Here is a 14,337-nt window from a genome sequence, read left to right as displayed (position 1 = left end):
GACTGGTGTCCCCAAGACATTTGGTAAGTGCAGTTTTAAGGTTTTGTCTTTCCCGGGTGCTATTCAGTGGCAGAAAAATAAGCATAATGCTCTTTTCTTAGCTGCTTCTAACATAGTTTTGGCCAGCACAAACTATGTCTACCAGTACAGAGCACCAGTTTAATTAAGCAAGACTAGCGGTGGTCGTGAACCATTTGGCTTTAGTAGTTCTTGTTTTTTTTCCCCCTGTGTTGGTTTTTGTTAGGTCAGCCGGTGGGTTCGCTGGTGGGTTCGCCTCAATCTAAAAAAATAAAAATTAGTTGAAGGCAACTTTGCAGATCAAAAAGCACACATTACTTTGGTAATACCAAGCACCTTAGAGAACTACTTAGTGCTGGAGTGGGTGGAAGAAAAGTGTGCATGACGTAACAGAATATTTAATGAAATGTGTTGCACGGTTTCAGTAAGATCAAAAGGTCTTGGATAACACAAAATGTAAACAAACCAATTGATCTGCTGTTGGCTGCCAGTCTCTGTACTAATGCTTTTTTGTAATGTTTTTGGAAATCTTTATTACAAATTGATAAGATGGGTAAAACGGGAGACTTGCAAAGACGGATACAGTTGGTTTTATAAATAGGTAGCCTTCCAGATGGATGGATGGGTGGGTGGGTGGGTGGGTGGGCGATGGATGGATGGCCACCTGCTCGAGCCTTCAGAGTGCAGATACTTTTTTAGCTGGAGCTTTTGTTCTCCATACTACCGTGCTGTGCTGAAGCACTGGAAACTTGCTAGTGCCACCACGATCAGCTACAGGACTTAGTCAGACTCCGAAAAGCAGGCTCCATTGGCGCTCTCTAAGGTGCACTGACAAATGAAGCTTACAGATATATCATTGCACATGCACACAGTGGCCGAGTAATGACCCTGTAGCATTGTGCATGTTCGTATCTGGATGCAAAGAAAGCCAGTGCAGTCCCGCTTCTAGTTTGTCGGAAGAGAATAACCCTTAACCACTTGGCTGCTAAGGCTTTTCCCCTCCTGTGCTGACATTTATTGAATCCCATTATACATGACGAGTTCACCTTGTCATGAGCACAGCTCCAGTGTGCCTCATGACGAGCTCACCTTGTCATGAGCATGCAAGAGGTTACACTCTTGCAGGTGGACAGGCTATAGGACAGACTTACTGATAGTAAAAGAAAAATAGTGGGAAGTTACTTAGGACAGAGTGCTGGCAATAGAAAAATTAATTGGATGCGCGCTTTTGGTGAAAATTATAAAAATGTGGATGTTCAAGAAACGCCTAGAAAGAGCATAGCTGTCTCTAAACCAGCAGGTGCAGCGCCACCAGGGCTATTGGTTTGTGGGGCATACTCCACCCCAGTTACTGGTTGTTTTTTACTACAGGTCAGGAGATGTAACCCTTTTTTATTGCTTGCTGTGAGGCCCATGGCACCCTTCCTACATGACAGACTTTATGCAATACCTTAATTTGACGATAACCATAAAATCATAAAAATTAGCCCTAGAGGCAGTCAGGCAAGCAGTCAAAATTTGTGGTTCGAAACAATCTTAACGTTTCCTTCCCCATCTTTATTATGCCCAGGACATGAAATCAAATGATCTTGACAAGACTGCAGTATTATGAACCGCTTTTAGGATGAGATTAGCTTCTTCAAATACCTTGGTACATGGAAAACAGTTAGCAAACAAATGACAGTCCGCAGTTGTACTTGCTTTATCAGCAGTCCTTTCAGTTCTTGCCTGGACTCAGTTATATGATCCTATTTTCCAAGGTTTGTGAGACTTGTCATCCTGTTTTGGATGGCTTAATTCGGCCAACCATTCAATTTAGAAGTGCTGCTTTATGCAGCCATACAATACTGCATTTGCAAAGGGTTGAACAATGGCTTGTTTGATCCACAAGAATTCTCTATCCACAAAATGTAAGGCAAATCAGTCATACATTTCTAAATAAACATTTCTTGTGAGGTCCTACCCCTTAACATTTTATAATGTATGCAATGAATAGTCCTAATGTTTCATGCCTGGAATTGTAATATTATACCCTGACTGATTTTGGAAGAATGCAGTTCCTTGACTAATAAATATTGGTATTTTAAAACCAGTAAATTCCACCAAATTCCATCCCTCTATTAGTCTTACTATCACATTTGGTAAGCATATTTAAAATCCGTTGCCCATTTGACTCGAGTGATGACATTGTTCTCGCTCTCCCTTGGCTACTGTTGATTGCTCTCATTATTTTCTCCCTTTATTCTCCCCCCTCCTTACAGTACAGTTAAAGTGATTCAGCAGAGCCATTCTCTGTTGTGGTCCTTCTCTAAGGCTAGAAGGGGCAGCGTGGAGAAGAACCGGGTATCCTATTGTAACCAGTGCTACAGAACAGGGAGGACATTGACTGAGGCCATAGCATGGCCATGGGAGAGGAGCTAATGGAGCAAAACTTCCTCCACCTACCAGGGTCCTACAAGTCCTTTTTACAGCTAAAGTGTGCACATGAATGAGCGAGAGTTGCGTGCTCCCATTTGTGTTTAATTTAGGATCCTGCCTTGGAGATGTGATACTCTGTGGTATGTGTATCGCTCCCTATGGCCGTATAGACAGTGGTGTGTGTTTTTTCCATGTGGGGCTAAAAGAACAACATGGGAAATGGGAAATAGGAGGAGTCTAGAGAAGAGTGCTTCAAGCCAAGTGGCTATTCATCTCGTGCAGTCCAAATCGTTAGAGGAGAGGCTCCTTTATTAAAGTCTATTGATTTCTTCTGCAATGAGATGAGACCGAAAAAAGCATTGCTGCAGTAGTATGTGTGGTAAAGAGCAAATTAGTGGGCTTCACATATGTGAAGGTGGCTGGAATATGAGCAGGTGTTAGTCTGAGGTGATCCTCAGAAAAGAGAAAATCTTCAATGAACTCCTCCCTAACAGAACTATGAAAATCTAAGCAGTCCAAGGTAGAGGGTAGTTCAACAAGAAGCCAGGTTTGAAATCATGGATAATGTGACGAGAAGCAAAAATGATTGTTTGCAGGGGTGGAGGGTAGTCTCTTCCATGGTCCTCAAAGAACCCCCCACTGGTTGAGCTGGAACTTTTCTATTTTATTAGAAGTGGAAGACTGTTCAGAGTAGTCCCTAAATCTGCAGTGCCAAAGACGTTCAGAAGGACAGCAATGTTAGTATAAGTCTCCTGAAATGGGAGAATAGATCTTTAGTAGCCAATGTGAAAGAATTATTTGTTTGGAAGCCTGCGTTCTACTGTTCCCTACTTCAGCAACGCTTCATTAGGCAAAGGGCTCTACTATTTCTAGAAGAAATTAACTGGATGCCTGGGGTTTTAAGCAATAATTCACTTAATGGTGAACACCTCAAATCACTAATATAAGCACTACTTTTTTCATGTGAATATTTTGTTCATTCCTTTCTCTGTGGTTGGAAATCTGACTTTCTGAAAACTTCCAATTCAAGTGACTTCCTGTGTTTTAAAAAATATATACATTTATAAGCGTACTTCCCTTCAAATCCAACTTCTACTCTTGATGGGTTCAGTTTAATCGTTTTACCAAGCCAAACTGATAATATTATGTAAATGTTGATAGTTTTGTTAAGTTAATCAGGGGGTTGTGTGGCGTAACTGAGGTAATTTTCATATTTTAGTGCTGCATGCAATAATGCTAGTTTGCTTTAATGTTGAGAAAAATGATTTCAACATAAATCCATTATTGAATAAATTCTAACCAATGTGGATCGAACATTTTTCTGTGCAAACCCTTTATTGCATGTTTATCCTCCGCATGTTGCAGTGTTCTCTGCTGTAATCGTTCCTATTCCCACGTACCTACAACTCTAGATTTACTGGATCATGATTTAGCTCATGCTGTATTCACGTTTTTCTCCCACGTATTTGGTAGTTTGTTCAGTGTGGACTACTGCAGGATTCAGCTACTGTTTGAATTCTGCTTGCAAGCGATCTTTAGTTCAATTGACACAGTATGATCAGCGATTGAAATCGGTTGATTGTTTTCTAGGTTGCTGTATGTTTTTAACACTATTTTTTTCATGTAGCATCCAGCAGATTGTTTTTTGATCAAGTGCTATTGGAGACTTCTTTGCAGTGGATTTGTTTGGTTTTGTATGCATTTGTATGTTTGTATTATTTGACTTTTAGCCTTCTGATTTTACTTAAATAGTTAATGTCTTGGTGCCTTTTGTTTAGTAGTTCACTTGGGCAATGGCTGGTTCATGCTCCATCCACCCTTTCCCATATATTCTTCATTTACTGAAAACTGTGCATACATCTTTAATCCTCTTTGTGCAAATATGCATTAACCCTTCATATGCATTCCCGATAACGCTAGGAAAACCAAACATTAGTAGGTTATAAAACCTTATCTTTCAATGCAAATATTTGAGGTTTGTGCAGTTAAACACGGGTACAAACTCTGTCCTTGGTGTACTATTTATTTGAAAGTCGATTTATTTCTTCTGAAGAGAAAAAAGTTACCCAAGTAGTCACTTGAGTAGACTTGCCATTTAAACAAATTGCTACTTAAAAATGCTCGTGAGATAACCAAGCAGTTCAATAATAAAAATATGAAGTTAGAGCTTATCTAGGGCCATATGCCCATTGTGAAAGCCGATTTGCATGCTTTGCGCATTGACCATTGAGTACACAATAGAATTGTTTCTAATAGTGTTGTAAGGAATTCCTTATGTGTTAACAAGTATCGTACACATTCATCAGTTTTTATAATTGTGAAGTGTTTACATAGCGCTTAATGATGGCTGTGAAACTCTTACTAACATTTGGGTAGACGAGGTTGTCCATAGGGGATAGTCCTAGACTTTGGATAAATAGTATTCAGCTTAGATCTTTCAGCATTATATGCTGATTTGTTTAGTGGTGCAAGAGATGTGGCTGGGATTGTAGTACCTAGTTTTGTTACTAAAGTGTGGGTAGGGGTGTCTACTTTCAGCATTGTGCATAAGCTTCTAAAGCATCGGAGCACAGGCAAGTTTGCATAATTCAGTTGATGTAAGGTAAAATAGGTAGCTAAGGGACAATTATCACACAGGTGGATTGTATAGAACGTAAGATAATATTCATAGGTGAGGAGGCTCTACAGGCCAGATTGCAAGATGTATAGTGGCTTTGGTTAGCCTGATGGGCAAATATTGTATGGGCTCATATATTTGTATGGTTTTTGAAAGGTGAATGAAATGGTGACAGATGTATGAGCACTGTACATACGTCAATCGCATAGAGTAATAATGTTCAAGTGAAGTGTAATTGCTGCATTATAAAATGGCATAAATGATGTACAGTGAAAAATGTATTACTATGAAAAGGGGGAAATATGATGGTGTATACAGGCCAAATCAATTTGTCAATATGAGGAATGGATACAGTTGTTCCACCATAATTAGCTAAAAGATCACTGGATTGGAGAAAGGGGACCAAATAGATTACAACAATCTGCCGTGATTTAATTTTTCTGGTATGCAGTTTTTTGTGTACTGCACGCTCATCGCAAGGTGGATTATTAGTTGGGTAGGTATGCACGTAACACTAGCAATAAGGCCACCAGCACAATATAAGGCCCAGACAAGGTATCAATAAATTATCACCTTGCTCGACCCTTGGTAGTTGGTAACAAGCAGACCGGTGTGTTAAGTATTTTAAAACACCAATGCTTTAAATACGTAAGACGCAACACACAATAGAAATCCCAATTTGTAAAAATGGGAAATATTTTTATCTTCAAAATTGCACCAAACAACAAAAATCAGATGTAGCTAGCTGGAGATATATACTTTGAAAGAATAAGCACTTTCTAGTGTTTATAAACCAATGGCCCCGATTGGGACATCTGGTCACGCTGGACTAGGATAAGGTCAAAGTTTGAGGCAGACTGTGATGAAGCCCTGGTCGGATACACAAAATCACAAATTTACCTTCGCACCTAAACCCTTCTGGATGATTTTCTCTTGACTTCGATCGTACCTTTCCAGCAGGTTGGTTCGCAGCGGCTTCTCTGCTTGATTCAGCGAGAGCACCCGGTCAACTCCTTTAAGTCTTCAGTTCTGGAACTTTCAGTGGGACAGACCTGAAAACCAGGCCGGGTCATGGTTTGATGTAGTCTGCTTCAGTCTCTACGTCTGGTCGGTCACCTTATTGGAGCTTTTTCACAAACTGTGCTCCAAACTTCAGGATGTCCTTCCCCGAAGTTCGTTTTGGGGGTTCAAAATGTCCTCAGAGTTGCTCCTCAGAAGTTAGGACTAAAGTTCTGGTGCAGATCGTGTCTCGGACTTTTCACATGGTGGGGACTCAATCGGGCGTGGAGGTGTACTTGGTCCAATGAGTGTAGGGTTTCCCTGTGGATGGAATGTATTGAGGGAGGGGACTAGTAGATGAGTTTGTCTTGCAAGTTGGTGTACAAACTACTATGGAATGTACAGCTTGTGGCTACAGCATATATTTTAGTGGGTGGTTATTAACTCTGTCTAACCCAGTGCCTGCTTTGGGGAATAGCCTCTCATTTGGGGTCTCAAATAGACCTTACTCTGCAGTCTGGTTACTGCCTTTACTATGTTTCAAAGGGTATTTGTGCTGGTGGCATAAGTAGCACTTTTACATACCTGATATGAAGCCACCCACTGCCACTGCTAGCTAAGTGAAGCCCATAGCATCCACCCCACCAGAGCGTTGAAGAGACCCAATACCATAAAATTCCTCTCTTGCTTCCTAAGCTAACCAACTTGTTGAAAATGTTGTTGGCAAGAATGCCACATAAGATTTCAAATTTCTATTCTCAGTGTTCTGGAGAACTGAATTTCTCGATTGATAGGCGATGTAGATTAGACTTGAAGACCAAGACATTGATTTGATGATCAGTTTGGATCTTTACCGTATTCTAGCACCAGATGACAACAAGATAGCAATATTGTATGAGGGTTTGGTGGTTGCTCATAAAAATTCCTTATTTCTGCATAGTGCATGATAACTCTTCTAGCCCATTTGAGCAGAAGCCATATTATGCCTCGTCAGCCCACACCACACCGTCAATAATATAGTGTATTAATTTGCCTAAAACTGCACTTCCCTAAAGGTGATTGTGCTCTAACTTAGAAGCAGGCTAACCTTGGGACTTACTCTACTCTCCCTACCTTAATCGAACACCCTCCATGCTACTGCCACCACTCTTCCCTTTCTGTATTTGTGCTCAGCTCTATACTTTTACACCCCCCCTCCCTTGATGATCTTTTCCCATGATGAACCCCACTAACTAATTTCTAGTGCTGGATTTACCTTTGCTCTACTCGTTGTAAATGTTTGGCCGGACTCTCTATTCACAACCTTTGTGGCTTTAGCTCAGCTTAATTTTCTTAGCTTGTTGGTAATGGCTATGGTATTTCACGGTCATGATCTGCCTACCTTATTCAGGCTCCTTCCCTCCTTGCGAATAGCTGTTAGGAGAAATCTGATCAGTTATAACCGCACTCTCCTGGTCCCCAAATAAGTTCGCACCAGACCATTTTCGCACTCGCTTAAACTTGACCATTAAGGTCACAGCTGTATAGTGGAGTATGGAAACATGGTAGGTGTAGATCAAGGCGATAGGAGGGCAGAACATGAACTGATTGAGGGGAGTTGAGACAAGAAGTATGGAGGGTCAAGGTTGTGTCTCTCTCGGTCTTTCATTCAGATGTTTTCTTGCCAAGTACACATGAACAAAGTAAAACCAAAGGGGATGATGGACGGAGTGTTGAACAATGCAAGCACTCTTCCCCTAGTCAACTGATCTGGGTTTAATCCATCATCATTCTTTAGCTCACTCCGCCACCCCAGTTCAGACATGGCCATATGCAAATCAGTCTGACCCTGTGCCTCATCAGTCCAGCCCGAACTGCCAAGCCTTGTCTTCCCTGGACCGGAAACAAGCATCCTGCGACCGGTTCCTGGCTGATAAGCTGTCATCAGCCAGGCTAGCTTGAATACAGTGGCAAAGTGAGCAAGGGAGCCACGTCTGGGGATACCCTGCCAACTTAGGGCGAAACCAAAGGGGATGATGGACAGAGTGTTGAACATTGCAAGCAGTCACCCCCAGTCTATTGATCTGGGTATAATCCCCGTTTGGTTTTGCCAAGTACACATGAACGACTGACATTTGGAAGTACATTTTGGTGTTTAGGGTGAATTGTTGAAAGCTTCTATTCACTGTGCTAGTTTGCCAATCTGTTTCAAGCTGCCAAACTGGCAGCACATAGAAGTGAAGTTGGAATTTTGGGGGGTTCAATGAAAAAGGGGTTTGCTGATGTTCATAGTAACTATTAATGATTTGAGTTGCATAGTAAAAGAAGCATTGGCAAAGCCAATGGGTCTTTCCTATGCAAGAGCTATCGGCATTACCAATATATTAGCCGTATTGCACGTGTGTAGTAGCAGACAACACATTCTCAATTGAATTGGTCTTCACATTTGCACAGATATACAGTTTTACCAACAACACTACACCGCGCACAATGTGTGGAAATGGCATCACCTAGTGTATTGATCTGCTTTGATAATACTAAACAAATCTTCAGCATACTTCTGAACTACAAAAATTGTGCTTCGTTTGTGCTTTGCTAATTCTGAAATATGTGCACAATTCAGTTAGTTACATTTTATTGCAGGCAAGGAAAAAAACCTTTCGTTTCACACCCCCAGATTGTCGGATAAATCCTTTCCAGCTCCCCCAGAAGACATTTGACCTATGTCTTTGACTACACAGCAAATGTGAGAAAATGAGAACAATATTTAAAGGCCTGCTTACAGAAAGCGAGTACTCCTGGAAGAATGCAGCAAACAAGCTATGCCCCAATGGAGCAGCCTAAAACAAATAAGGCCAGCAAATAGAAAGCAGACAAATATGAGTTATACACCGCAAAGCCATTGGTAAGCAATAGGGGGAATGCATTCTTAGGTTAGCTTTAAGAATGATGTCTTTAGCAAAGAGACAGCTGTGCTTTCTGGTAGGCTTTGGCCTAAACAAAGAGGGTGCCAAAGGAGATGTAAGCTGTGGCATAAAGTGCTGCGTGATACTCCTTTCCAGCAGCCACCATTCTAGAATAGAGATTTAGAATGTCTTGCTTCTTCAGTTACGCCATTGCACAGTTTGATCAATTTGCCACCTAACGTTAGACACCCAGAACAGACCATCATAAGAGAGCGGCATGCAATCTAGCCTTCTATCCCTCAAAAGCCGCAGTCAAATCTGCTGCTTCCTACATGTACTGTGGGTTGGTTGTACCAGTGAGGTGGTAGTGCTGTGTAAAAACATATAACCTAGATTACATGTGCTCAAAATGATTTGCCCTTAAACCTGGACTGTCTGTGAAGAGACACAATGGTAGCATGTCGGTCTGTACTGCATGCTGAAAGCATGGAATATGTCTACATTTTGTGAATGTATTGCACTATAGGCCTATTATAGATCTTGAGCCAAAGCAGTCGCACTATTCCGTATTTACGCCACTGTGGTACTGGGATGTTTTGGAAAAAGTTGTGCCAAATGTACAAAACATTGTAGTAATTTGGGGCTAGTATTGTTATGGCTAGCGTGGTATTTTGCAAACCAACTTATGTACTAATAGGTTGGTTGTATAATACTGAATCTTAGTGGGTTCCAATTCAACCTACTTCATGAATATTAATGAGGTAGGTTGTAAATTGCGATCCACTATGATTCACTAACATCAGAAGGATGGTGACCTGTTGGGGTAAGCAGACCACCATGTCTTTAATTGCTTTTGAATAAAGCTAATTTTTTTAATGCAGTTCCTTTTCTTTAAATGGAATGCATTTAAAACAAAAATAAAAAATATTTGTAAGACCTTTCACTTTATTATTTTAAGGCTCTCTGGGGTGGTTTCTCATAACCTTACTAAAGTATACAAAAAGTGGTGGATGGAGTGCTTGAATCAAACTAAGCCATTGGTAATTGCTCTTGGCCGCATCCCAATCCATCATTATTTTGCACACCATGTCACCTCGGTATGGGCCCAGCTATAGGCAAATCTGTCTTTAATCTGCTCCAATTGGAACAGTCCAGCCCAAATTGCCAAGCCAGACACTCCCTGAACCGTAATGCAAGCAACCCAGGACTGGTTTCAACCAAGTAATGGATTCATGAGCCGAATACAGTTTGGTTCCGGTGACACTGGGCACGGGACCCACGTTTGGGCATAAGGGATAGATGGAATGCTTGAATTAAGCTTGCCCACTCTTAATGGATTGGGATGTGGCACAAGAAAATCGTTATTTTGCACACCATGTCATCGCATCAGTATGCCCAGATGAAGGCCTGGGCTCACTGTGCCACTGGAACCGTTTTACCTCTCTGAAGAGCCCTACCTAGGGCACAACTGGTCCTAGGTTGCTTGTACTCCCGTTCAGGGTGGACCTGGCCTGGCAGTTCGGGCTGGACTGTTTCCTATGAGAAGCAGGGTCAAGACTCATTTGCACGTGGCTGGGTCCAAACTGAGGTTGCATGGTGGGTAAATAAATGAAGTTGGATATGGCCTGAGCTATTGCCAGTGGCTGTGAATAATTCAAGCATTCAGTCAATCACCTTGTTGTTTGTGCATTCTCAAAGCCTTGATAGGCTACATCAGTAAACCTCAGCAAGTGCCAGATATGGGAATGCATTAGTAACTTTGCAATCTGTCAGAGTCCCACATGAATGTGTCTTAGCCCCACTCCTAATTAATTTGTATATAAATGATGCAGAAAGTACATGAACTTGGCAATGCTAACACTATGAGCTGATACGTTGTAACGTTTATTACTTGCCATTGATGCAGTTATCCTAATGTTAACCAAACTTTCAATGCACCAGTGTGCAAGACTCTTATTGCTTGGAAAAACAGCCCATGATAACCGCAAGCAAAATCAAGTTCATTGATTATGAATGAGAAAGCTCATCATTTGACTATGTATAAGGTTGGACACTAAGCTTTCATGGGCTCAGTAGAAGGATACAATGTCTTGGCTACTCAATCAGTATGTGGGAGAGCCATGCTTCACTACAAGCACAGCAGGGGGGGTTTGTTTAAGGCCATCCTAGACATCTGTAGAATTAAGGCAGTTGCAGCAGAGACATATGGGGAAAAATTTTGGGGCTACCAGAAAATGCCTAAGATAACAAGATAGACAATAAGTGCTTGAGAAATCCCCACTGAAGGCCCCAAGGTTCCAAATTTAGTTCAAATTGAGGATGGGATAATCTCTGGCAAATCCTAATCTGGACCAGCTACACACCCTTTTGGTAATTTTGAATCGGATAGAGACTACTAGCCCAGAATCCTTCTCGTAGAATTATACCCAGGCGTGAGACTGGATCCGGAAACTTTTCTGCCACATCATCCCTGCGCGCCGGGGCGACATCACGCGACTCCGCCCAGGCGTCGTCCGCGTACATAATATCAGCGAGGTCACATAAGACCCGCCCCGGCGCGCCTATGTCAGTTTTTTCCTTTTCCACGTGCAACCCGGATCCAGTCCTTGCTGCGGGCCTGTTTAAGGCCCCTTTCCTTACATTTCTTTTTGGTGGAACAGTGTGCGAATGCCTTCAGGCTTCAAAACTTGCATGTTTTGTGGGCGTCTCATGCCGGCGACGGACCCGCACCTAATTTGTATGTGGTGGTTGGGGGAGGATCACGGCACCACTCATTGCCCGGCGTGCCAACAGTTCAAGCTGAAGTCGCGGCGGGAGCGCTGGAGGAAACTTCTATTGGCGTGTCTCTCCAGGTCGACGTCGTCCTCTGTCTGCTTCGGTGGACGGCTTCAGATACGGCTTTGGTCGTCGTCCTCACCCTTCTCCGACGTCACGTGAGCGTCGCTCCCCGGTGGGTAAGTGTCGCAGTTTGTCCCCGGGAACTGGTTTACAGCCTGCCGGGGGCGTGGTCTCTCCACGGGTGATGCGGCCCCGTGTGTCGTCCTATCCACCATTTCCCCGTGTTGGGGCGTCGAGAGTCCAAATGGAGACATACGCGGCGGCTTTGTAGGCCTCGCTGGTGTCTCCTCCTCCTTCCCCTCCTGGGGCTTCAGCGGATATCTCGCCCTGCATAGGGCCCTCCTTGGCGTCGCCGGTGGCTCTGGCGCGACTGGTTTGGATCCAGTCTTGCAGGATGTGGTGCTGTTGGGGTGCGGCTCCTCCGGGGCACCTCCTTCAGGCCACGGTGTCGCCGGAGGTCGCCGGGGCTTGGGTCGCAACCCTGAGCCCCTCTTGGTCCTTTGACAAGGTGGTCCTGTCTAAGGCCATTGTGACTCCTCTACGGCACCAGCAGCAGCTGGACCGTGCGGGGCCACAGGGGTCGGTGGACTCTCCTCGTCCTGCTCTGGGTCGAGGCCGGGGGAGGACCCCTCGTCCCTCTCCGGGCCCCTCTCGTCCCTCTCCGGGCCCCTCTCGTCCCTCTCCGGGCCCCTCTCGTCCCTCTCCGGGCCCCTCTCGTCCCTCTCCGGGCCCCTCTCGTCCCTCTCCGGGCCCCTCTCGTCCCTCTCCGGGCCCCTCTCGTCCCTCTCCGGGCCCCTCTCGTCCCTCCCCACAGGTGGCTGCCTTGTCGGAGGGTGAGTTGTAGGTTGAATCGTCCCTGGCACCACCTCATGGGTTGCCAAGCAATCTAAGCCTCATTCTGGGCCACGGCTGGTGGAGGGCTTCGTGTCACTCCCCAGGCCTGTCTTGTTCCCCCACGCAGGCGGCTAACTTGGCAGGGGTTGGGTTGGCGTCGTTCTGGCGCCGCCCCAGGGCCGGTTCGGCTCCAGCTCCACTCCGGTCTCCGGTCTAAGGTGCAGGGTGACTTGGAGGAACCTTGTCTGGTGACGCCGGATGGTGCCGATGTCCTACCTCAGGCAGCGGACTCTACGGCTCCAAGCATGGGTCATACCGCTGATTCGTCTTCCGACGCTCCTTCTCTGCAGGCAGCCTGTATATTGGTGTTGTCCTCCCCAGAGACTAGTCGTCGTGTGGTGTCTTTTTCACTGGCGTCGAAGGGCGGCTCCCCGCCCTGCCTGAGGCAGAAGTGTTCGTCGGAAGAGCAGCAGGTCCCTCATTCTTCGGCTCCTTCTGACTTTCAGGTCTGGCCCTTGCCTGATCCGCTTGGCCTTTGGGACGGCTGCCTTAGTTTGCAGCCGCCGCCCACGGAGGAGCTGCTTTCTCCACCGCGGGGCCCTACAGAGGCGGGTGCGGCCCTCGCTCACGCGGTGTCCATGGCTGTGGGCATCCTGCGCTTGGGGGACCCGGTGGCTCACGTTCTGGCGGACCATCTATTGAATGTCCTCTACCAGGGATCTGGTGGGAGGGAAATTTTACTTCCCTTTGAAGGATTGCTCCTCTCTTCCTTGACTGGGGCTTGGAGGTGTCCCGCCTCGGGGGACCTGGTGCCTCAACATCTTCTGCACCGGCGCCACGGGACCTGGTGTGTCTTTCCCTCCACCCCTCGGCCGCCAGCCCCATTTTGCGGACTGCTTTTCCCTCCCTGCCACCACTGTTGACTCTGCCGTCCCGAGAGGCCTGCTGGCTGGACTCTTGGGGGCGCAACATGTTCGCCTTGACCAGCGCTGCCTTGCGGGCCCTTAACACCTTGTGTGTGCTGGCTAGGGCCTCCCCCTGTTTGTGGGGCTCGGCTAAGTCTCTGGCAGTGTCCCAGGAGACTGGTCAGGTGGACTTACAGCATCATGCATTGGATGGCTGGGAGCTTGTGGCATTTATTCTCGGCTCTGCTCTGGACATCTCAGAGGTTGCTGGGCTGGGCCATGGCTTCCTCAGTCGCCATGCTTGGCTTCGGGATGGAGTGTTCCCTGAGAATATTCGGGAGCGACTCATCGACCTTCCGTTTGATGGCAGCCTGTTTCATGCCCCGGCCAACTCTGCCATCCAACGGCTCTTGGCAGGGCTCCGTCTTATCCTCCTCCTCTCTTATCCTCCTCCTCCTCCGTCCCCTCCTCAGTGACAATTGAGTTGGGTTGATTCTGGGCCTTCGTGGAGTGTGTTCTGGCCGTTTGAGTCCTTCCTTGGGACTTTGGCATGGTTGGCTGCGGGACAGCCCTTTTGTTGCTTCTGTGTGTGTGTGTGTGTTCTGCCGTAGTTGTTGCGCAGACTTGGCCCTGAGATTAGGCCTTCTGCTTTGCTTGGGCTGCTTGTCAAGCCTCCCACGGGGGTGTTTTTTTCCCCATGGCTCTTTTGTTTTTCCTCTGCTGCGGAAGTTCTTCCAAAGAGGGTTCCCATATCTTGGGACTTAACGTACCCGATGAGGGGTAGTGGTAGCTGTCATATGGCTTGCGCTCTGCTAGGGGGTTC

General features: G+C 45.6%; 1 protein-coding gene across 1 annotated transcript in view; it reads left to right on the top strand.

Annotated features, from left to right (window-relative positions):
- Positions 1-14,337, top strand: part of ELL2 (elongation factor for RNA polymerase II 2) — a 291,164-nt gene that overhangs the window by 92,011 nt on the left and 184,816 nt on the right. The gene's annotated exons all lie outside the window — the stretch shown is intronic.

Source organism: Lissotriton helveticus, chromosome 2_1 (assembly GCF_964261635.1).
Source record: "Lissotriton helveticus chromosome 2_1, aLisHel1.1, whole genome shotgun sequence".
Lineage (NCBI taxonomy): Eukaryota > Metazoa > Chordata > Amphibia > Caudata > Salamandridae > Lissotriton > Lissotriton helveticus.
This window is presented reverse-complemented; position numbering and strand designations above follow the sequence as displayed.